This window comes from Mesocricetus auratus, unplaced genomic scaffold (assembly GCF_017639785.1).
Source record: "Mesocricetus auratus isolate SY011 unplaced genomic scaffold, BCM_Maur_2.0 Super-Scaffold_100001, whole genome shotgun sequence".
Taxonomy (NCBI): domain Eukaryota; kingdom Metazoa; phylum Chordata; class Mammalia; order Rodentia; family Cricetidae; genus Mesocricetus; species Mesocricetus auratus.
Window position 1 is genome coordinate 16,835,193 of NW_024429187.1, and position 26,418 is coordinate 16,861,610.

At 42.7% G+C, this 26,418-nt stretch overlaps 1 long non-coding RNA gene across 3 annotated transcripts in view; it reads right to left on the minus strand.

The window, feature by feature from the left end:
• Window positions 1-26,418, minus strand: part of LOC110341432 — a 102,262-nt gene that overhangs the window by 38,040 nt on the left and 37,804 nt on the right. For 2 of the 3 annotated variants that reach the window (XR_002383383.2, XR_002383385.2), the window contains exon 2: window positions 6,208-6,336. This is a non-coding gene — a long non-coding RNA (uncharacterized LOC110341432). Of the gene's footprint in view, window positions 1-3,875; window positions 3,966-6,207; window positions 6,337-26,418 lie in introns of those variants that run through there. The other variant, XR_002383384.2, reaches the window with a different exon arrangement.

Below are 26,418 nucleotides of genomic sequence, written 5' to 3' on the forward strand. Positions count from 1 at the left end.
TCACAATCGCAGGTACATGCACAAGCCGTTGTAGGAAAATGGAGGTGGAAGATTTGAAAATATGTTCTTTACAAATGCCAAGCCTACATGTCCTTGTAATGCCTCCCTGTACCCAGCTGGCTCAGTGTTAGTTATCTGCAGGTATCCTGAGTGTGACATTGGCTTCCTACCACTGCCTTGGCACATGATCCAAGGCAGGTCACATGGCCAAAGCATCCACACTTACTTGTGACAAATAACTTTGCCCACAGGATATCTGTGCTTGGATTTCAATAGCTCTAAATATAATGTACAGATCACATCACTCTTTCTGGTTTGAAGAATATAATGCTAACTTTCTTTGTTACCCATCAAAGAATTCTACACTGGAAACACTGGCGATATAAAGGAAGAGTAAGGAAAATTCAAATTTAGAAAAACATGATAGGTAAGAGAACAGATGCTTACTTCTTAAACCATCTAGGCTCTTGTAATCTTAGAGTAAAAACTATGGCTCTTATTCTTACTTATAAAGATAATAGTTAATTAGAAAAGAGTGGGTCCTAGACATACAACAAAGGCAATCTTGAATTAATAATAAAAAGAGGCTGCTGCACAAATCCAACTAATTATTTATAAGGATTTTAAAAAGTACCTTGGGTTGGGGGTATTCTCTGATCATTTAATACAATTTCAATTAAAATAAAACACTCAATTCTAAAAGAAACAAAAGGATCAGTCAGCTTTTACAGTGTGTCTGCCCGTTATTACATGTTCTAGTCATATTCGTTGCTCCAATGTGTGAATGGAATCTAGACACAGACAACACTGAGCCAACAGTAGGTCCAGGTCCTTCAAACCCGTTTCATCACAGGCATGTGCTTGCTCAAGAGTTACTAGGCAACTGTTGTATGGTTTTTTCCTCTTCAACTCAGATAAGGCACCAAAAAAAAAAAAAACAAAGAAATATTCCACCCAAGTCCAGCTGGATGAACCTGAGAGCTTTTGGGGGATTACTTACAAGAGTATGAGTGATCAGAAAACAGCTACATCCCTAAAACGTCCACCCCAGCATGGGTGACACTTAACTAGCCATTGTTTACTAATAGCTTTTATAACATTGACTTGGGGAGGGGCTGGGGGGGCTTGTGGCTTTGTGAGCTCTGCACTATACCTGAGTCTTGTAAGTTTCATGAGCTTTCTGAGTCTTAAGAGCCTCCTCCTCCCTCCAGCAGGGAATGCTTCAATTGGGAGAAAATAGCTACACAACAGCAATATAGATGGTATTCAGCACACAAGACACATTAGCTGAAAACAGACCATGTGAAACTTGAAATCAACCAGTGCCCAGAACACCACGAACAGAGCAAAGGACATCTTTGTTTGTAAAGACAAACTACACAATTAATAATTAGCCATTGTCCCGGCATCTATTGCTCCATGTATCAGAGCAAGCAGCCCTTTATCCCGAACTACCTATGATCAGCCATAGCAAAGGCAGTACAGCAATGTTCTGAAAAAGTGGTTTTCTGTGAACAGCTCCTTCCACTGGAGGTGAAAAGAACCCCAGAACAGCAGGGGCCTCCCTCCTAGACCCCGGATTAAGGCACAAACCACACCCAAACACCTCTTTCCACAGAGACAGCCTTTATTAAGCAGGGAAGAAAAATTACAGTGGCTGCTGTCTGACTCGGGCAGAAAACAGCAGCAAATGACCTTGCAGGTGTAATGTTTAAAAGGAGGAAAAGGGGAGGTCTGTGTGAAAATGGTCTAGAATGCAGTGGTAAAGGATATAGGGGATGAGGGAGAAGGGACAAGGGACAAGGGAGGGACAGAGGATTGCCTCTACATAGAAGAGAGACAGACTTTGGTAGTCAGCCTCAGAAGGAGGGACTAGACCTTGGTTGCTAGCTTTAGGAATGTAATCTAATGTTTTTTTAGCAAGGCAGAGTGAATGGGGGAGAAGGGCAAAGCCTGTCAGAGTCACATGTTCAAGTGGGCTGGTGTCACTTCCGGAAGTGTGGTACAACCCATTTGTGTTGGGAAGCCATGTAGGTTCCTCATTTCTGCCTTCTGTCATTTTGCATATTTTAAGGACTATGTGTTTGCTTGTAGACAGGGTCACTCTCTACCGCAGGCTGACCTGGAACTCACTATGTAGCCAAGGATCATGTGTCATCACGGTGATTGTTAAGCCTTGATGTATATGTTCACAAATAGGCTGTCCATGACGAGGAGGAACCTGCTGGTGTCTTGTTCTTCCCACCCTTGAAGCTGCCACTAATCTGATTTCAAATTTAGAGGTCACTCCACCCCCATCCAGGATCAGAGACTACATGGTCCTCATGTGCAGCAATTTGGAAGATCTTGGGTGCCTTTGGGGTGTAGTCCAAACCTGCACCAAAGCAAAAGGCACCAAGAGAGCAACCGTCTTCTAAAAGGCAACATATGCACCTCTCAGAATTTGTTTTTCCTTCCCCTCTGACCAGTCTGAAGCCCCCTGTAACACACATGCCTTCCTCTGAGTAGGATAAACATGCATCAAAGAAGTAAAGATGAAGAAATGGCTCCATCCTGCATCTTCTGTATAAAGAGGCAGGGGCCTGGTGGAGCTCTCCTGGATGTTGTAAAGACACTGCTCCAGCCCCATACCAGGATGCCACAGGCTGACAGCTTGGAAAAGCCTATAACAGAAATGGACTGTGGGTGGGACCAGGCTATAGTTCGTGATCCTCTCTATTAAAGGCAGGAAAACAAAGAACACAGTGTTAGCCAAGCTCTGATGGAGACCTCAGTGTAGACCCAGGGGGCTCTATGTGGGGTTGCCACCATTGGTAGCAGTAAATTGAATGGTAGAGGTGATGGGTTGGGCTCATGGGATTCAAAGCATCCAAGTGCCAGAATGGTCCACTGTGATCCAGAGACTGTCAAGTCTACCCAGACGTGAGTCTGGGAGGACTAAAATGACGCTGTGTTGTATAATGGGAGCAACGGGCTCAGGCTCCTGCTCCTATCAGCAGGGGAAGCAAGGTTGCTTTATGCTGGTTTACAGAGCTGCATGTTAAATAACCAAGAACTTTGAAATCCAGTGGTTAAACACAACTAATACTAAAAATTAAATTATACCAACTTACAGTTAAGTACACGTATTAAAAACAGAGGTAAGAAAGCCTTAAACTTTATGTCATTGCACTGTTCAACATTCTTTCATGTCTAGGTGACAAAAGAAAGCAGTTCAAAAACCTTCCACCATTGTTGAATTTCTGTGAGTCATGCACATGCTATTATAAGACTACACAGTCCAAGAAGCTGTGCTCTGGGAACACAGGCTGTTCAGTGTCATGTTTGTAGGGCCCGCTCTGCCCTAGAAAAGCAGGTGCTTTATCTGGCAGGAATAGACAACTATTCTATTGTTGGCTTTTGATGAACTCAGAACCTCAGCAACATCACCATGCAGAGGTTTGCAGCATGTCCAATTCGATGCACCACCGAAAGCTTCCATGGCCTTCTTCAAAGTCAGGGTAGACCATGGCCATGGGGCACGCTGGTATCCTGGCACTCCATGCAGAAGCACTCAGTTCGGTAAGCATTGTGTGATGTGGGATGCCCCTCTCTATGCTGTGAATAGGTTTTGCTACCATTGGTTAACAAAGAAGCTGATCTGGCCAATAGCCAGGCAGAATAGAGCCAGTCGGGAAATCCAAACAGATATGGAGAAAAAGAGGCAGAGTCAGGAAGTCACCACGTAGCTGCCAGAGAATTACCAGTAAGCCATGACCATGTGGTGATACACAGATTAATTAAAAAATGGGTTAATTTAAGTGTGAGACCTAGTTAGTCATATGCCTGAGCCATTGGCCAGACTATTATAATTAATATTAAGCCTCAGAGTGATTACCTTGTAAGCGGATGCAGGACTGGGTTGAATGCATAGAAGCTTCCAGCCTCAGGGGTAGGGAAAGCTCCTCTCCAGAGAGCTCAACACACTGCAGTAATTTCCAACAGGAAGAGAACAGCCACTCAGGAAACAATGAGTGGAAGCATGAGCAGTCACATTTCAGCAATCCTTTACCCGCCCCCCCCTTTGGAGAATTTTATAGCACCTGTCCCCCAAACCATGAGCCCTGTGCACTTAAATATTATTGGAGTTTCTTTGTCCCGCCAGGTCCCACAACCCTTCTCAGCCCCAAATAAGCACACAGATGCTATATTGGTTATTAAACTGTTGGCCGATGGCTAGGGCTTCTTACTGGCTAGCTCGGTCTTAATTATTAACCCATTACTCTTAATCTATATCCATGCGGTCTTGGCTTTACTGGAGAATGCCCAGACCTGTTACTCCTTTGCCGGCTATGTGGCATCCCTTTGTGGTCCCTCTCTGCCTACCTTTCCCAGAATTCTCCTCGTCTCCTAGCCCCGCCTATCTTCCTTGCCTCTATTGACCAAACAGTGTTATATTTATCAACCGATAAGAGAAACATATACACAGAAGGACATCCCCCATCGCTTAAAGGTTTCCATCTACAGACAAGGGACAAAGCAGAGGATTCACTGGCCAATATCCACTGCTGTAGTTCAGGAACCCTCAGTTGACAAATGGAGGCAGCCTCTTGGCCAAGTCCATTGGGCCAGATCGACAGGATGAGACAGTGTGTCTTGTGCAATGAAGCAAGTGGAACACGTATGCACTCAGTGACTCAGTGGATTTCCACTTGCTTATCTTGCCCAATGTAACCATGCACAAAAGCCCTGGTCTGAGAAGAATATGGCAACTAATGTGTTGTGTGTGCTACATACCATCTACATTGCTGTTTGTGTAGCTATTTTGGCCTAACTGAAACATTCCCTGCTGGAGGGATGTGGTGGCTCCTAAGACTCAGCAAGGTTTTGAGTCACACTGCCAGGCAAGCCTCCCCCCATACCTGCAGAGGTGACAATTAAGAAGGAATAACATAAGAGCAATGGCTTTGAATATAGGTCACAGCATTGCAAAGAGTCACAAAAATGAGGATCTTTGTTCAAAATCCACACCGCGCACCCTCTCAAGAAGCCTGTGGGGACTATGGCATTTGGCTGTACAGAAAGTAATGGAAGGCTGAACCACAGAAGCTATCGTGTTACCTTTCTCATAGACTATCAAGAGGAGTCTGAGCAATGGCACCTTCAAGGTTCTACAGCATTGCCCAGGGCACCTTCTTCCTGAACATGACACCACAATGGGCATCTGGGGTCTGGCTGCTTCTCGAGCTCAGGACTATCCCACCTGGAGTTCTTTGCCCTGGAGCTCTTCACTGAACTGGTCACAACCATCTCAGATCTACTGTGTCTGAGCTCCTTTTATCAAAAAGCACCTCCTCCGTTCACAGGGGACAGATACGGCAGCTCCTGCTTTTTCTATACTTTCTTCCATATACCTTTCTTCCCACAGTGAATCTTGTACTCTGAATTCCAGCTTAGAATCTACTTCCTAGACATCCCCAAGTGACTCTTAGACTCACTTGGTCGATAGCGAAGACATAACTACAGCATAGGAGGGGAAAGACTACATTTTAAATAATCAGTGAAACGTAGACCCCAAGCTCCACTCTACACATAGAAATCGGTTGGGCATGGATTTTAGATCTAAGAATAGGTTTTTTAAAGTTATCTTAAATGGGGCCAACAAGAAATGAAAAGTCTGACACATTGGATTTCACCATATCAAGAGTAATTGTTCATGAAAAGACACCATTGGGTGAAAGGAAAACACTGTCTAAGTTTCTTTTCTGTTGCTGTGATAAAACGCCATGACAACAAGTGACTTAAGGGAGAAAGGACTTATGTTATCTCACAATTCCAAGTTTCAGTTCATCACTGTAGGGAAGTCACAGTGTCAGTGGCTTGAGATACCTGGTCATATATACCATAGCCAGAGCAGAAAGGGAATAAATTCATGGTTTCTCTACTTTTATACATTTCAGGAACCCCTAGAACCTGCCTAGAAAATAATGTCACCCACAATTGGCAAGATCTTCCCACATTAGTTAACTTATTAAGATAATCCCCGAAAACGTGCCCACACACCAGCCCATCGTAGACAATCCGTCACCGAGACGCTCTTCCCAAGAAATTCTAGGTTGTATCAAATTGACATTAAAGCTAACCATCACAGACCCTGAATGAGATAAGATGTATTAAATTTATGTCTCCTCCAGAGACCCTATGTCCAGAAAATATAAAGCTACTTACAATTAACTAGAGGAAGACAGCTCGGTTTTAGAGTGTATTCAGTTCCTAGAGCTGCTGTGACAAGCTCCCACACACCTGGAGTTGTGTAGCATTCTTGCTTCTTCTCTCACACAGCTGGAGACCAGACGTCTGAAACGATGCCAAAATCTGGGGTTAGACATCGACCCTTCCGGTGACTGCAGCAGAACCAGTCCTGGCATCACTCAGCTTTTGGAGATCCGTGGGATCCCTTGATGTACGGCCTTCCGTATTGGTCAGCCTCCATCGTGGCCATGGCACCTTCTAGTCTCTCCATGTGGAGCCTGCCCCTCTTCCCTTCTCTTAAACAAAGGCACATGAGGCTGCAGAGGTGGCTCAGTCAGTAAATTACTTGCCTTGCAAACATGAGGACCTCAGTTCAGCAATAAAAATGGCCAGAAAACATACATACAAGTTACATTACACAGACTGAGCATGTTATATTTAGGGATGTATGTGTGTACATGCATGCATATAACAACAATTAATGAAAAAAAAGAGGCCATGGATTTTAAAGAGAGCAAGGAGGGGTATGTGGGAGGTTCTGGAAGGAAGAAAAGAAGGGGAAATGATGTAATTATAATGTTAAAAATAAAAGAAATAATTTTTAAAAAATTTTAAAAACAGGCCAACAAAGGAAAGGAAAGTTTTCCTGATATGGTCCAGTACTAAGGAGGTAAGACAACTGATACCGGGGGCTTGCTGGTCAGCCAGCATGGCTTACTTTGTGAGCTCCAGGCCAGTGAGAGAAAGTCTCTCAGAGGGGAATGGCTCAACAGGTTAAGACACTTGCCACTGAGTCTGATAGCCCAAGTCCCATGCAACAAAGCATCCTTCTAGGAGGGAGAGAACCCAACTGTCCGAAATTTTCTTCTGACTTCCATGTGCCTATTGCAGTGCATGCCCCCACATACATACATACACACACACACACACACACACACACACACACACACACACACTTGTAAAAAGTACCAGAGGTGAACAGAGCCTGAGGAATAACATCCAACATCCTCACGTCTACATCCTGGTTCACCCATGTGCACATGTACCCCACACATATGTGTGTACCTGTCCACACAGAAATATACACACACAGGTGACTGCATTCAGAACTCAACCAGACAGCCCAGGGCTATCTTCCTAACTCTACATCTTTAGCTCATCACCACCATAACAGTCCGTTTTCAAACAAGGAAACATTACAGCTCTCAGGCACCTTGGGGCTGTGATTCCGTCCACGTGAGAGGAAGGACTTTCGTTCCGCTTCACACAGGGGGTGTTCAGATGGCAAACTGTCTGCCATGGTCTTAAACCCCCTCCAGTTCTAAACTCCTGTCATTCTATTAAAAAACGGGGTTTGTAGTTTCACACGTGGTAACCACAACAAGACAGTCGCGATTGCTGTATCGTTTGCGGGACAATTCAGAGAGTTTTAACAGAGAAGTTTACTGTCAGAAATGAGGTGAGGAAAAAGTGAGGGAAGGATGAACTAAAAACAGACCGTGAGAAATGGAGTCAGGGGAGTAAGAAAAAGCAAACACGGGAAGTACCTTCAAATTTCTATGACAAGCCAGGCTCTACACACTTCCCAAGATGGCAACTGTGAATGAATTCATTTCCCTGTTAGAGGTCTGACCATTACTTAATGTGTTGGAAGCCGGAATAAGACCGAAACCAATATACCACTGCCAAGCAGTACACCCGTGAACAGCCTCCTATTCCAAGTATGCCTCTTGGGAGGAGCCCTGAGTTCCTATGAAACAAAGCACATATCACGTAAGATTACTTTAACACAGAGAGATCTCCCTTTCTCTCCCCCGTCTGTCTCATTCTGTTCCTCTCCCTCTTCCTCTGTGTCCCTTTCTCTGTCTCCCTCTTTGTTTTCTTCTCCCAGATTCCCCATATCTTCCTCCACTCCTTCCGACTTCTCTGGCTTCCTTCCCCCACACACACACCTTCCCTCCTCTTCTTCCTCATCTTCTCATCAAGATTACACCACTGGGAGAATCTAATGGTTGACATAGGTCCCCCCCACTGCCACAAACACTCACACTTATAATCTCAGCACTCAGGAATCTGAAGCTGGAAGATTGCCACATGATCAAGGCTATCCTCGGCTACGTAGTGAGTTCTACAGTGTGAGATACCACCTCAAAAAAAAAGGGAGGAGAAGAATAAGAAAGAGAGAGGTGTCTCCTTGTAAATGGGGAGCTGCATCTAACGGGGACTGTGATTATTGAGTAGATAATTTATGGATTCTCTCTCAGGGCTCAGTAAATTGAAACAGGGAACATCCAAATACACCTCCAAGTCCATTCACAAGCATTCTAAACATCTTACTGCAGCCCCAGAGATCTCACTACCTTCACAGAGTAGGTCAGGCCTGAGAGCTAACAAATCCTGGTTAGAAAACGTGCCTGGTGAGAAGGGTATTAAATAAGATATAGCTCACTTAGGTTGCTTCAATCTCTCCCTTTTCAGACATTTCAGTAACAAATTGAAAAGACTTCAGCACATAAATTCCCCTGATGTGTAACATGAGGCATCCATGTGACGTCAGAGGTGGCAGACACTTGGCGTGAGCGAGGCTTGCTGCTGAGCACCCAGCTCTCCACAGAGAACTCCCACATCCTCAAGTGGGAACACAGTGGGGAAAGGCCTGTGTTCTAGAACAAAGAGACGCTGCAGACCTTGGAGTTGGGGAATCTAGGTTCCAGTTCCAAACCTACCTGCTCCGTGCCTATGCCAACACTCCTGTATCTGTAAATGACGGGGTGACTGGACAGCTATGAAGAACTCTGCCTCCTCTGAGACTCAATGGTGCTTGTTCTCTTTTTCACTAAACAAGGTCTTTGTATGCAGCCCAAGCTGGACTCCAACTTGTGACATTTCCAGTTCAGCCTCACTAACGCTAGGTTTACAGGAATGCAACACCACACCCAGATTGGTGATTCCAAGTGTGACCAAGAAAAATGCAGCGGTAACACACGGCTTGTGTTGAGTCCTTACCATCTACCAGGCATTGCGCCAAAATATATATAGACACTGAAGCCTTTAAGGAGCAGTGTGGGCCTGAGGCTCCTACCAGGAAGAGTAGGAATAAAAGCAAAAAAAAAAAATGAAAGCAGAGAGGTCTTCTGGGGTTATTCCTCTAGAGCCTCAAATGTCTGGGATTCGAAGGAATTAGAGGTGCAGCAACACAACTCTGATGTCACTAAGCCCCTCTGTAGCTCTGTGTTTCTAAGTCCCAAATGTGTCACTGCAGATTCTTCCCAACAACAGAAAGAATGTGTTTCTGTCACACAGGGGCTCTCTAGTGGCAGGCACTCTCTGAAAACAAGCCAATTACCCAATGTTACTTTGATAAATCATGCTACACCTAGCATTTTATTATTATATTTCACATATTCTTATGGGTAAAACTTTTGCTTTCATTAAGTCAAAACCCAATTATTTGTCCTTTTTTTAAATGACAGAATACTGTGCCTACACTAAGTGAATGGTAATTTTGTCTTAATTTTCAAAACAACTTCAACATATAAAATATGCTTTCTCCACTCTTAATCCATTTATTCTAAGAACAGAGTTCTGTTTCCTTCATTGTTTCTTTCCATTTGTCCTTCTGACTACCACTGAAAATGGAGGTCAGAAAGACAAACGCCACTAGGATCTATCTAACAATTGACTGGGCAGGTTTCATGCTTTCCAGTATGTGCTATTTTGGTTTGCTGGGTTTCATTTTCATTCCTTTTTGGCTGTGTGTAGTTTCACGATGTGATTAATGACTGAACTCGTTTTTGGTCTCCCTGCAATTGTCTTGAAAATTTGCAATAGCAGATTTCTTCACTTACTATAAATGCAAAACAGAGATGTGATTCTCAATGCAAATGTTGCCCCTTAAAAAGCAAAGATATTTATCACCAACTGCTTTTGTAATCAACTTCTTGTATTTTGCACACAGTATGGTAACTACTAACTTTTGAAAATAAAATATTGTCTCTGATAATTACCCAACTCATAACATCGCAAACTGAACTCATTCTAGCTAAAGATGGCATCACAGTGGAACAGCCCTCTCACTGTGCACACCTTGGAATTCTCCCTAATAAGGGCCATGTACTTGACTAACGACCAGTTTCCCCCTGGGGTACAATGTTAACCAGGCTTCAAATAAACGGATGCATAAAGTGACTGTCGCCAATAAATTGACCTCATATCTGACCTTAGTGGATCTAGATGACAGATCTAATAAACACTAGACGTCATCCCTCTGGATTCTTTTGGTGAGCTACCTGAACGTTATTCTCTGAGTCAACAAAGACCACTGCCTTTCTTGAGTTAGCAGTATTAAAAACCCATCTCATTGTCCAAAACTACAGACCTCCGTGGTGGTTCTGAGCCTGGCTCAGACTTAGATTGGCTGAGCAGCCCCTCTCTGCCTCCAAGAAACATTTATCACTTGGTCTGCTAGTCAGCTTCCATCAGTATGACAAAACACCTGGGAAATGCATCTTAAAATAGGAAAGGTTTACTTTGGCTCAGAGTTTCCGGGGTTCCGGTCCACAGTCAGCTGTCTCTGTCGCTTTGGACCCGAGGCAAAGCAGAATGTTGGAGAGAACCCATGATAAAGAGAGGCTGCTCCACTTGTGGCAGCCAGGAAGCAGAGAAAGAGAGGAGGGAGAAAAGGTCAAGATACACTTTTCTACCAGTTTACCAAGAGTGCCATCAGATTACAAATCCCGCAATAAATTCGTGGCTTGATAAGTCAAAACCCTCATGACCCAAATGTTTCCCAAAGGCCCATCATCTCACAACTGAGCCAAATCCCTGACATGTGCTTCAGGGGCATTTCAAATCAAAATCTTTGGACATGGTACACTGTCTGTCCCTCCTTCCCCACAGTGAAGTTGGCAGTGGGCCATAGAACACAGTACTCTAGTTGGGCACTAGAGAAATCTCAGACCTCAAACCAAAGAGGTACAAATTTTTCAGTGTGGTAGTGCATACATCTGATAGCTTGCAAATGTTAATGCTATTTGACATCCAATTTTCCGATTTTCATTTAACTTTTTAACTCAAGAAACCTGATCAATAGTTACAGAAATTGCTCTAGCTAAGAGGAAAAGCTTCCAAGATGCGTGAAGCTGCCAGTGCTTCTAGTGTTAGACAGTAGATGTAGTCTTTTTTCATGGAAGCTATGCTCATCTTGAGTAAAAACAAGCATTTTTCAAGATTGTGAATCTTCTAGGTCTTTAGCACCAGACTGGGACCAGATATAACCTAGTAGATCCTATTTAGTCCCAAACTAGGGTATCCAGCCTCATTGACTAAGCACCCAATTATAACTCCACTTAAATTCTAGTTTTAAAAAGGTTTATTACTTACTTGCTTTTTACTGTGACAAAATATCTAACGAGAAGCAATTTAAGAAAAATGACAGTTTTAGGGAATACAGTTCATCACGATGGAGAAGGCATGGTAGTAAGGGTGTGAGGAAGCTGGTCATTGTTGCATTTACTGTCAAGAAGCACAGAGATGAACACTGGAGCTTAACTCATTTTTCTTCTGTATTTTTTCAGTCCAGGACTCCTGGCCAAGGACAACATGACCCTTGGCTCTTGGTGCTCCTGCAGGGAGTCTAAAGAGCCTGTTACATGGAAAAGATCAGTGGTTTGCTAGGAAAAAGCCACAGCACTTAACACATAGAAGGTGAGCCTTCCCCAAGGGCACATTAAATGACACTGATGCTCAGAGTATTCTCTATGTTTCATAATTTTATAAGTCCATATCCAGAATTCATAAGTAAACTGCATAAATGTTTTGCGGTATCAGAGAAAATTAATCTAACATTAAGAATACTTTAATGAAGTTATTTTTCAGTAAGTCAAGATTTTGTTTTTTCAGTTAATGTCCAAGTTCACATTTTTGCATGACAAAATGATAACAGATATACTTTTGCATTCAACTTACATTATTCCTGTTCTGTTGAAAAGTATATTTTCATAGACAGTAAAAAGAAGAATGTTTCATAGTCACAAAGGACTTGCATTGTAGAGATGCATAGCTGATAGTTCCTTAAATTAGTGTGGCCTTCAAACCTAGTGATTTTAAACTACAAAGAAGAAAATAGCCTCACCTAATGGATTATTTCATTTAAGCCACAGAATTAATGCTGTATTTATCTTGTGAGTGAGGGGAATCAACAGAGCACAGCAAATAGTTCTCAATTCTCTCCATGAAACTTTCAGATTTTCCAGTGTTAGATATGAACCATTTACATGAGATTCTTAACCACCCAGTAACCCGCTAACATTCATAAAACAGTCTGAGAGCTGGCCAAGGAGGGAGGCTGAAACTAAAAGCTTGTATCAAGTAGAACAGTTATCTCAGCAGTCAAGTATGTGGGCTAAAGAAGAGATGTGGTTTAGAGGATGTATATAACTGTCCTTCTAATCTTCAACAGACAAAAAATGAATACACAAACGAACCTGCTGTCAGCATTCAGAAAAGGCTGGCATTCAAGGGTGTGCACGTATTGTGCAACACATAGCCATATTATTTCTTCTTAAAAATAGGATTTTTTAGCATGTAAGATACACATATGGGCTGAGGATGTAGTTTGGTTGATAGAATACTTGACTAGCATTCACAAAGCCCTGGCGATACACAGCAACACATAAGCCAAGTGTGGTAATGCATGCCTGTAATCCTTACCCTTTGGAGGTGGAAACAAGAAGATCAAAATTTCAAGACCTTCCTCAATTACACAGTAAGTGTGATGACAGGCTAGGTTATGTGAGACTCTATGTAAATATAATATTTGATAGAAGAGCTGTCTCGCCCCTCCACCCTCCGGTAGAGAGGGAAGAAAGGGAGAGACCCAACCTATACCCTCTGGAAGAAGAGATGGGAAGACAACAGTATAAGAACACTTATATCCAACAACAGAAAGACTTATATGACACTACCAGAGTCTAGGTACTCTACACCAGCAAGTCCTGGACATCCCAATGCAGATGAAACAGAAGAGAATGACCTTAAAAACAACTTCACAAAAATGATAGAGACCCTCAAAGAGGATATGAGGAAATCCCTTAAAGAAATGGAAGAAAAAAAAACAAACCAAAAAATATGAGAAATCAGAAAATCTCCTAAAGAAAGAAAGGAAATCCAAGAAAAAAAATCAAACAGATGAAGGAAACAATTCAAACAGTTCAAGATGTGAAAACTGACCAAAAAAAAGAAAAAGAAAAAAGCCGGGCATTGGTGGCGCACGCCTTTAATCCCAGCACTCGGGAGGCAGAGGCAGGCGGATCTCTGTGGGTTCGAGGCCAGGCTGGACCGACAGCCTCCAAAACAGAGAAACCCTGTCTCATAAAACCAAAAAAAATGTGAAAACTGAAAGAGAGACGATAAAGAAAACACAAATTGAGGGAATGCTGGAAATAGAAAATCTGGGTAAACAATCAGGAACTACAGATGCAAGTATAACCAACAGAATACAAGAGATGGAAGACATAATCTCAGGCACTGAAGATAAACTAGAGAAAATAGATTCATCAACAAAAGAAAATTTTAAATCCAACAAATCCTTAACACAAAATATCCAGGAAATATGGGACACTGTGAAAAGACCAAACCTAAGAATAGTAGGTAGAGAAGAAAGCAAAGAAGCCCAGCTCAAAGGTGCAGAAAACATATTCAACAAAATCATACAAGAAAACTTTCCCAACCTGAAGAAGGCCATGCCTATGAAAGTACAAGAAGCCTACCAAACACCAGGTAGACTGGACCAAAAAAAACAAAGTACCCTCACCACATAATAATCAAAACACCAAACATACAGAATAAAGAAAGAATATTAAAAGCAGCAAAGGAAAAAGTCCAAGTAACATATAAAGGAAGACCTATCAGAAGTACACCTGACCTCTCGATGGAAACTCTGAGAGCCAGAAGGTCCTGGATAGATGTCGTAGAAACACTAAGAGACCATGGATGCCATCCCAGACTACTATACCCAGCAAAACTCTCAATCACTATAGATGGAGAAAACAAGATATTCCATAACAAAACCAGATTTATACAATACACATCCATAAAGCCAGCCATACTGAAAGTTCTGGAAGGAAAACTCCAACCCAAGGAAGTTAATTACACTCACAAAAAACATAGGCAATAGATAATCTCACTTTACCAAAAGTCAGAAATAGGGGGAGAACTCACACACAATTCCACCACCAAAAATGAATCCAAAACAAACAAGAATCAACAGCAATGGTCATTAATATCCCTCATTATCAATAGTCTTAACTCACCTATAAAAAGACACAGGCTAACAGAATGGATACGAAGACAGAATTGATCCTTCTGCAGCATACAAGAAACACACTTCACCTTCAAACACAGATGTTACCTCAGAGTTAAGGGTTGGAAAAAGATTTTCCAATCAAATGGCCCTAAGAAGCAAGCGGGTGTAGCTATCCTAATATCTAGCAAATTAGACTTCAAACTAAAATTAATCAAAAGAGAGGAAGAAGGTCATTTCATATTCATCACAGGAAAAATTCATCAAGATGAAGCCTCAATTCTGAACATCTATGCACCAAATGCAAAGGCACCCACACTCATAAAAGAAACATTACGAAAACTCAAATCACACATTAAATTCCACACACTTATAATGGAAAACTTCAACAACCCAGCCTCACCACTGGACAGGACTACCAGGCAGACATTTAACAAAGAAACAAAGGAACAAACAGAAGCTATGACCCAATTGGGTTTAATAGACATCTATAGAACATTCCATCCAAACACAAAAGAATATACCTTCTTCTCAACAATACAGGGAACCTTCTCTAAAATTGACCACATACTTGACAACATAGAAAACCTCAACAGGTACAAAAAAGTTGGAATAACCTCCTGTATCATATCAGACCACCATGGCTTAAAATTAGAATTCAACCACAAAACAAATTGCAGAAACCCCACAAACTCATGGAAGTTGAACAATGCTCAACTGCATCATTCCTGGGTAAAGGAAGAAATAAAGAAATCAAGCACTTCTTAGAATTCAATGAAAATGAAGGCACAACATACCCAAACCTATGGGACACTCTGAAAGCAGTGCTAAAAGGAAAGTTCATAGCACTAAGTGCCCACATGAAGAAACTGGAGAATAGTCACACTAGAGAATTAACAGAACACCTGAAAGCTCTAGAACAAAAAGAAGCAAACTCACCCAGGAGGAGTAGATGCCAGGAAATGATCAAATTGAGAGCTGAAATCAATAATACACAGTCCCCCCAGTGAAGCAGAAAGGGACAAGAGCCCCTGTACAAATGGGGGGAGTGTGGGGGAAGGGGAGGAAGGGAAAGAGGAGGGGAAAAGAAGAGGGGGGAGGCAAACCCGAGGGATAAGGTAGATTGAGTGGGGAGAGGAATAGAGGAGAACAAGAAAAAAGACACATCAATAGAGGGAGCCACTATAAGTTTAAAGAGAAATCTAGCACTAGGGAATTATACAGAGATCCAAAAGGATGATTCCAACTAGGACCCTAAGCAATAGTGAAGAGACTACCTTAAATGCCCTTCCCCTATAATGAGAATGATGACTACCTTAATTGACTTCCTAGAGCCTTCATCCAGTAGCTGATGGAAACAGAAGCAGAGACCCACAGCCAAACACTGAGCCAAACTCCTGGAATCCATTTCAGAGAGGGGGGAGTAATGAACAAAGGGGTCAAAACCACAGAAACACCTGACCTGAGCAAGTGGGAACTCATGGACCCCAGTCTGACAGCTGGGGAACCATAGGACCAAACCAGGCCCCCTGAACATGGGTGTCAGTTATGAGCACTGAGCAGTCTACGGGGCCTCTCGCAGTGGGACCAGGTTTTATCCCTAGTGCACAAACGGACTGCGGGAGCCCATTTCCCATAGAGGGATACTCTCTTAGCCTAGATACACAGGGGAGAACCTAGGCCCTGCCCCAAATGACATGACAGATCTTAATGATTCCTCATGGAAGGCCTCGCCCTCCATGGGGAGTGGGTGGGGGATGGGATGGGGGCCATTGGGGGGGTATGGGAGGATGGGAGGGAGAAGGAACTGGGATTGATATGTAAAATAAGATTGTTTCTAATTTATATAAAAATACTTGATAGAAGATATGATAGGTAGATATTTAACAGATGACTGATAGATAGTTGATTGATAGATATAAATAGGTAGATAGATGATAGATAGGTAAATAGATAAATGATACACGTAAAATAGAGAGAGAGAGAGAGACAGAGAGAGAGACAGACAGAGAGAGAGAGAGAGAGAGAGAGAGAGAGAGAGAGAGAGAGAGAGAGAGAGACTAAAACTGCCTGTGATACGAGGGAGTTTGAATGGGAGTGAACGGTAATTTGACTGTGGGGCTGTCAGAGCAATAGCATCACCCATGGGTGCTGGTACTGGCCCAATTAGAATTCTGACAGCCTCACTAATGATCTAGAAAACGGAGTGAATAGCTCATTAGTGAAATTCAGAAGCAAAGGGGAATGATGGGTTGGCTGCAAGAAGGTATTATTAGACCAAGGTTCAGCTTAGGGAAATGTTCACTCATCTAATTAAGCCAAGAGTCACCAATGTGAAACTCATTTCGTGGGAGTAGTGTATCCAGAAAACACTAATGCCTATAGAGACCAGCTAGTGACTAAAGGCGATAGAAGCTGTATCCTGTGGTCAGAGGTTCTCCTTGGAAAAGCACCGAGACGCCCAGCGGATGCTCACATGGCTCCTGACCAGCACCCTCCACCAGTTCTGCCTTCTCTGGTGACCAACCCAGATGTTGCATTTCTGGCTGGGGACGATGGCTCCAGTGGGCTCCTGTGGTTGCTCTAACCTAAAAGTAGATAGTGCTTAGCGCTGTGATGCTTTGGGGGCAGGAAAAATGTCAAGGCCAGGGTGTGAAATCCAGGCTTGGGGCTGGAGTTTGGGTATTCCTGGATAGACCTGGGAAATATGTCTTAATCTCTAACCTCCACCTACTTCCAGGTTTACTGTGGTGAGGTTGGAACCAGGCAACATGCTCAAACTACTTTCTTTCCAGAATTTTTGGGAAGTAGGGTTGTGGTCAGTTTGTTGTTTGCTGCATGTATCACTTTCATTAACAGGAACATCCTAAATAAATCTGAATAAAATTTGTGTTTGGAAACTACTCCTGCATAACCCTATGCTTATCTGCTCTCATTGCCTTCCTTATTAATGGCTGCTCCCATGACTGTCTTCAGTGATTGACTGCTTATTCATTAATAACAATCACTTTAACTACAGAGTAAGGTAGCTATGAAAAAAAGGAGTGTCTCCTATTAATATGCATAAATTCAGTCCTCGATATATGTAAGCGAGAATTGTCCAGGGGTGGCAATGCATGCTTTTAATCCCAGAATTTGAGAGGCAGAGGCAGGCAAATCTCTGTGAGTTCGAGGCCAGCCTGGTCTACCGAGCTAGTCAGGACAGCCAGGGCTACACAGAGAAACCCTGTCTCAGAGAAAAAAAAATCATTACAATTCTTATTATTTCCAAATCAAGTAAAATCGATGTACATTGGGAAGATGGCTCATATCTTCATTTGCATGAAACTTGAAAGACTTATTCAACCTGGAAAAATGTTGACAGAGGAGCTCTTGGCTTGAGTTTGTGGTGACCACCTGGAAGATAACCTGATGCTCACATTCCTGTCCCATCTTAATGATAAATGTCATGGATATTTGCAGCCCTGATACCCAATATTGCTGGGACTGTATGGGCTGGCATGGCTATGGGTCCTGCTCATGGCCACAGCACTGTGGGTTCCATGCCCCAGATATCCAGAGAATCTCTGGATAAGTCCCATACCTCCTGTGATTGGAGTAGACAGGTCTCCACCAGCCAACACCTAACATGGGGTGGGGGGGGTTGAAGTGGATGCTCTCCCCATTCACCAATGTGCATCAGGTAGGAAAAATGCTCTAACCCTGCCCCACGACAAGGGTCCTTCTCCAACCCCTCTGAGAGAATGAAATAATTATCCCCTGGGTAAGACATTGGGAAGTCATAGTTGTCAAAATACCCCCATCCCCCCAATGAGACTCCCTCACTAAGTCATTCATGAGCCTAGTGCTGGGCGGTGCTGGGCTGTGTAGGGTCTGGGCCAGTCTCAGGGACTCACTGTGGTAAAGGTTCTCCTGGTTCCCTCCTGCTAGGATCAGTGTCCCTTGTCAGATGTCACTGGATTCTCGTCCAACAATTGCAACGGCCCAGTAGCTGCTGGGATGACATTCTATGTCACCCTTAATTAACATGACAGGATACAGCTCCACCTCTACCCGAGACTAAGAAGAGAGGCTCAGGGTAGGGTAACAGAATGGGCTTTTATGTTCCTGGCTCTTCCGTAGGTAAATGTCTCGGAAAATTGCACTTTTATTGTTTCCAGGACCTGAGCTCATGTTTTAGCAGCCCAGGCCTGGAAAGTCCTGTCAACTCATCCATCAGCTTTCACAGGGTGGAAACTCGTGTAAGACTGGGGCCACTCAGCACAGTGGGAACGCTAATGACAGGGTCCCAGCAAATGTCAGTCCTCATGCCCGGAGGTGGCAGCCTTCCTGTTCACCCCTGCTCCAGCCAAAAGAACACTGTTGTAAGGGAACTTTCTGGAAATCGTGTGTGTGTGTGTGTGTGTGTGTGTGTGTGTGTGTGTGTGTGTGTGTGTGTGTGTGTGTGTGTGCTTATGTACACATGTGAATGCATTCATGTGTTCCGAGGCAGGAATCAAGACATAGCATTAGAAGGAGCAGATGAAGCTTTTCTGATGAGCCGTTGTCTCTGTGGAGATTGAAGTCTGTAAACCCAGGATCACCACAATCTCTGATGCAGTGACAGACTGCCACATATTTCCTCTCCATCCATGGTAGAGTGCACACAAGTCCCTGAGTTTGAGCTCCAGTACCACAAGACAATAAACGCATGAATAAATCAATCATCTTCTTACTCACCCACTAGTTCTCACCTAACGTCTGAATTGTATGCGTTGCCCAGAAGACAACATGGACAGCCTAGCTGAAAAATAAATAGGAATGTTCTACAGCCGTAGCCCGACCAGCTCCTTTTAAGTTCAGGTATGTTGAGTATTAAAAAAAAAAAAACAAAAAAACAAATGCATAGCAGATAACATCCTGTTTTTTCTGAATGTGTTTTCCCATTACAAAGCAGAGAGAATAGCTGCATCTAGATTACTTCGGGTATCTCTTACACAGCAGCTACAAAATGCCCTTGGAAATTCTAAAATCGAAAGTTAAAAAAAAAGTAAACTGTTTAGGGCTGGGGAGAGATGACTCAGCAGATAAAGTGCTTGCTGTACAAATGTGGGGACCTGAGTTCAGATTCCCAGCACCCACATAAAAAGCTGGATGTGGGTGAATGTGTCTGTCATCCCAGTGCTTGGGAGGGAAAGATAGGTGGATTCCTGGGAGCTTGCTGGATACTCAGCCTTGCTAAATCAGTGAGCTCCAGGTTCAATGACAGAACCTGTCTCAGAAACTCAGTTGGGAGGAGGTACTCGACACTGACCTCTGTCCTCCTCACGCACTCGGACATGCGTGCTTGTGAACCTACGTGTGTGGCGGTGAGGGGCATTAGACTGCTCTTTGGAAAGTGACCCAACATCAAAGAACATTGCAAGAAAACTGTAGAGAGAAGCCTTTTCCTTGCCAGCCGCTTTGGTTTTTCCCCACCAGTTGCCTGGGCTCTGCCGTGTTGTAGTCCCCAAATAACACACAAGACGCTGTATTAATTATGAAGCTGTTGGCCTTGCTTGTTTCTTACTGGCTAGCTCTGACTTAAGTAATTGCCCCATAATTGTTAATCTAAGTATTTCTCTTACCGGAGAAAGAGGTCCAGACATCTTACTTCTCTGAAAGGCTACATCATGACTCCCTGTGTTTCTCATACCGAGAGTCCTCCTGGACTCCTAGTCCCACCTATCTTGCTTCCCTATTGGCCAACAGTGCTTTATTGATATATACACAGGACTTCTCCATCAGAAAACATTATAAATGAAAACCTAGACTAACTGTATTAAATTTGGCCTTTTAGGTTGTTGAAGCCATTTTTTTCAGCTTTCCTGCCAATAAATGTAAACTTTCTTCTAACTCTGTAATGATGTGCATATATATCCTATTCCTGTAAGGCATTGTGCACAGACAGAAAATATCAGAAATAAGAATTTCATGTCTGCCTGTAGAATTCACACCATCCATTATGATTATGACTAAGCACTAGTTACTGTTTTAAATAGATTACCTGAAGCATGTAAGTAACAGATTGCTTAATACACTGATTTTAAAAGGCAACTTGGGGGCTGGAGAGATGGCTTGGCCGTACTTGGTGCTTTTGCAAAGGACCCAGCATTCACACGGTAACTTCTGATCCAGGGATCAGATGCCATCTTCCGGCCTTGGCAGTCATGTATACACACACACACACATGCACACACACATGCACACACATGTGCACACACATGTGCACACACACTGAAATCTTTTTAAAGGGCAACTTGATAAGATTTGGAAGTATATGCTCACATTGCTGGAAAGTTTTGATCGATCATCTACACACTTTAAAAAATTATGTTTTATTTCCACTCAGAAAAGATTTTCTAAATTATAACAATTATTAATAAAAATCAGACATTCAGAAGTTTGAGGATATTTTAGTTGTTGTAGGACATATATGATCAGGATCAAAAGCTACAAGATGAGAGGAATCAAACTCTTACTACAGAGATGGTATCCTTAGAGGGCAGAAGGCTTGGTTTGTTCATTGAGACAGGGTCTATTGTAGCCCAGGCTGGCCTCAAATTCACTGTGTAACCAAGGCTGGCTTCAATTTCTGATGCTCCTGCTTCCACCTCCTAAGTGCTAGGATACAGGTGTGCATCTCTGCACTGAGCTTCAAAATGTATCAAGATTCCTTCCTAAATTTGAGCTGATTAAGGCAAAGGGACCATGAATGGGGAGTAAATATTCTTGCCTTGTGAAGAATATTCTTCTCAATGAGCTACAAATTTATTGAAAATACCGATAGTCTTTTCCAAAAATAAGCTGAGGTGGTATAGATTGTGCCTGCTGTGTCATTATCATTGTGAACAATGGGAAACTGATGCTTGCATAGGTCAAGACAGGTTGAAACAGGGAGGAAAACCCACCATTTCCTGGAAGCTTGGTTAAAATTTACCTAGCTCTTACCAAAGGCCTACATAGATACCCACTGAAGAAAGTCAAGCTTTCTCTAAATGGTGAAAGACGTGCTACACTGATCAATTTTCGTTAACTTGATACAAACCTAGAAAAACCTGGGAGAGGGGGGATCTTAATTAAGGAACTGTCTCCCTCAGATTAGCCTATGGGCATGTCTGTGGAACATTTTTCTCAATTGCTAATTGGTGTAGGAGGGCCCAGCCCACTGAAGCAGTGCTATCCTTATGCAGGCAGGTGCAGAAATTGTAAGAATGGTAGCTGAGCCATGGAGAGCAGGCCAGTGAGCGGCGTTCCTCCATGGTTTCTGCTTCAGTTCCTGCTTTGAGTTCATGCCTTGACTTTCCTTGTACTCCATAAGCCAAATAAACCCCTTTCTATCACAAGTTGTTTTGGGGGTATAAAATGGTGTTTATTACAGGAATAAAATCAAAGTAGTTCAGGCATGTAAAGGAATCTTTCACCTAGGAAACCTCTAAAATTAATAGCTAATACTTGCAAAGTGTTTCATAAACCACACATCTTTCTACTGTGGATAGATTATTGAAATCATGAACCAATCTGTGAGAAAGAGGAAGCCAGGGGGAGCCTGGAGGCCCTAGTCTCCTCCACTCTGTGCAGAAGGAGACCTCTTCCTCTATTCTCTGAGTTCACATCCTGCTGATTTGGCTTCTAAAGTGTGCTTCCAAGTCGGAAAATCATTTTCCTCCTGTGAACTATTAGATAGCCTTTCTGACAGACATTAAACTAACATGTATGAAGCCAGTTCCACCAGGAGTCTCTTCCCTAGATTATCTGACCAATGAAGCATGCATGTTCCAGATCTATTGAGTCAAGAGAGGCCACCTGGGAACATTATGAGAAAGTTGTCTTTTCACTAGTCCTCCCTCACTACATTACAGGCTCAGCAGGTTATATTCATAATTCTTACATTATAACCCCTTTAGTTTTCACATTCAGTGACACTCGCCTGTTTTATTTGTTTCCTTGCTCTTGTTTTTTTGTCTTAGTTTTTGGTTTTTTGAAACAAAGTCTCACTATGTGGTCCTAGATGACTTAGAACTTACACTGCAACCCAAGCTGGTCTCGAACTTGGGGCAGTCCTCCTGCCATGCCTTCTAAGTGCTGGGCTGACAAGTGTGTACTACCACATCCCTTTGAGCCAATGTTAGAACAATGGTGTTCTAACATGATGAGAGTCTCAAGTATCCACAACCGCAAAAGTACTTCATGCTTAAACACTAGACCCAGCTTTCCAACCACAGACAACAGATTATTCACACACACTCACACACACACACGTTCATGCACATGCACAAACACACACTCTCACATACACACACTGCAGTGCTGATGATTGAACCTAGGGCCTTATTTATTATCCTAGGCAAGTGCATTACTGCTGAGTTATATTCCCAGCTCAAAACAGTCTAAAAGTAATTTATGAGAATCTATCCCCACTTTTATTTCCCCAACCAACAAATTATTCAAGGGAGAACCTGAACACAGACATCTTCATGTATAAGGGATTGTGAATGGTAAAATGAATACACAAATCTCTATAACACAAATACAAGAACAGTAATAGTTCTTCATATCTCTACTGGTCATAATTCATTGGTATCTCTGTGGATGAGAATTACTTATTCTGTAAACTGTGGAATTTCAGCATAGCTGAAAAGCAGAGAAAGACACAAACCCATGAAGAGTCAGATAACTGCACCAAGAGACCCCACTCAACACCAGGGTCCCAGTGTAAAGAAGTCTTAGTTCTCTGCCATTTTTTAAGTTTTTTACTTTTTTCCTGAGAATTTAATTTCCAAATTAAAAGATTTAGCAAATATATATCCCTGGGATATTTCCCAACAAAAAATGGTGATAACAAAAATATTCCTACCTCCATGGTTTTCTTTTGCCACTGCCATTAGTATATTAGAGCAAAGTATGAAAGCTCTTCTCATTAAAATATTAAATTTGCATAACTTAAGAATAAGTACCACTCATCAAAAAAGAAGCATTTGTCATCACTTGACACAATGTCTAATTATCCTGTTGATAGCGTGAGATCAGAAGCAAATCTGCACTTCATTCCATTGGAGTTTAACAAGCAGGATAGAAGAAAAAAATGAGTTATCTTCTACTAATTGGTCTATTATAGTCTTTATCCTTTTCTCAGGTTCTAGGTCAAAGGGCAGTTCACGGGGCTGAGCAAAAAAAGACATCCAGTAATGTTGGCACAGTTTTCCTTCCTAAGGAAACTGGAACTTCATGGGGTTCTCCAAATCCTGCCTAATTTAAAAGTAAAACGCAAGCATGTCTGTGTCAAAATTAGTTCAAATCAGACTACGAACAGAAGAACCCTCGGGGATTTTAAAGATCACCTACTATGATAGCTCTGCGATAAACACATTCCTTGTGATTTTTTTTTAACTGATAAATGTCACATGTTCTTGAGTCAAACGGCTGAGGGCACTAGTCCTTGATTGGGTGACTGATTGAGTAGCAGAGAGGCAGCAGACGTTTGGTGGGATGACTACCAAGGAGCTACTTGTTGGATTCATGGGAAAAGGGTGAGCACGATGATAGTTTGCTGCCAGCATGTAGCCTCTATATCTGAAAACTTTGAGGTGTAGAGGTCTTCTGGCTTTTTTCAGAACATCAAAACTTCCTGAACTAGACCTTGGCAATCTGTGGGACCTTGGAGAGTGGACCAGTATTTATTCCTGGCATACAGAGGGACTCTGGGAGCCCATTGCCACGTGGAGGGATGCTCTCTCAGCCTGGACACATGGGGAAGAACCTGGGCCATTCCCGGGATGATGTGATGGACTCTGGAAATCCCTCATGGAGGCCCTTGCCCTCCCTGGGGAGTGGAGAGAGGATGGAGTGGGGGTGAGGGTTTAGGAGGATTGGAGGGGGTGGGGGAGGAGGGGAGGGAGAGGGAACTGAAAGTGACACACGTAAAAAGTTAAATAAAAAATATGGAAAAAAAACTCCCTGGACTACAATTGAACTGTATTTGCAATGATTTCTCCAAAACTAAAGAATAAACAAGAATCCAACCCACTCAAATTATAGACAGACTGGATGTTGGAAGTCACTTTTTACTAATTCATTGAGTAACCAACTGATCTATAACCAATGGATTTTGCATGGCTTCCCTCGTGGTATTCTAATTATATTTACAATCTCTATATATCTAATGCAGACTCAATTTTGACAGATTTTTGCATGAAAACTAAATGTTTTTTTGACAAGCAAGAATAATCTCTAATTTTATGCCATCGATATGATACTCTGAGTCCTACTGTTTTTTGAGCTCATGTACATCTATGGCAAAGCTGTTCTCAGATATCATGAGCTTGCTTTTTATAGCTTCTTTCTTCTTTTTGTACAGAGTCTCATGTGGCATAGGCTGGCCTCAAACTCCCAACATAGTGAAGCCGGCCTTGAACTCCTGATCTTCCTGCCTCTACCTCATGAGTGCTGGGATTAGAGGAGTGTACCACCACGATGGCCTTAAAAATGATGTTGTTCTGTACTGGGTTTTTTTCCCCATCCTGTTCACACTGAGGAATACAGAAATGAGCACAAATTAAATCAATCATTTTTCTCTCCCCTTGAATACAACAACAGCTGGTGAACAAGAATTAAAAAGGCCGCTAAAATATTTTGTTTATCTTTTATAAATGGTAAACTGTGTGTTTGCTTGACAATCTCCCTGGGTGAGTGATAACAGTCATTGCCATTGAGCATTCAGGATGAACATGCTTTTGAAGTTATTAAACATCATTATTATCGTAACTATGAAGAGCTGTAGTCTTTCACTGAAGAAAGCTGATGCCCCAAGGTGCTCAAAGCAGCAAATACACATGAGCAACTGTGTGTCTACACATTACTCCTGCTGCAAATCATATCTTACCATCTCTCATCCTGCTTTTTATTCATAGTCTTTATGATGTAGAGCTGTGTAGATGGAGAGCTAGGAAAGTCAGCCTGGCATTCTTCGCATAAGGATGAGCAGCAAGGTGACCCACAAATTATACTCCACATTATTGCCTATGAAGCGCAGTTAATTTTAGAAAGAAAAATATTGGTGTTCTCGTACGATGCAGATGTTCTCTGGCTCTAAAGTCCCCTTCAGGTGATGCACCGGACAGAAGTGTCACCTCAGTAACCATAGGCAACCCAAGCCAGCTGCAGTGGGGATCTACATCCCTCAGGTTGAATAAAGATTCCCCAAGGAGCACAAGGCACAATGATTTTTAAGAACTCAGTACCCTTATGTTTAATTCCCACCTGCCCTTTCTAATATCAACTGTCTGAGAACACACCCTTGAACACAGTTCTTTCTCACTAGGATTCTTTACAAACACAAGTCATAAATCCCATCCAGAATTTTACTGAGGCTGTTTAGAAAGACATTAATGATGGTTTGAAGCCTGCAATCCCAGCACTTGGGAGGTGGAAACAGGAAGACCAGAATTTCAAGGTCACCCTCAACAGCATAGCAAACTTGAGACGAGTCTAGGGTACATGACAACAGGTTTCAAAGAACAGGCAACAAATGAAGGAAGGAAGGAAGGAAGGAAGGAAGGAAGGAAGGAAGGAAGGAAGGACGAAAGAACCTGGAACCCAATAAATGCCAAGTTGGCATGGTGGTCCACCTGTGATTCCAGCCTCAGAAGACCCCAGAACAAAAAGCTCCCTAGCAAGGCCAGCCATATGGATGAGGTCTGGGTTTGACTGAGACACCCTGACTTGGTGAGTAACATGCAAAGCCATCAAGGATGATTCTCACCTTCAAAATTGAACCTCCACATGCACAGGCTTACACATGCAAATCACACACACACACACACACACACACACACACACACACATACACACAATGTGGGAAAGGAAAT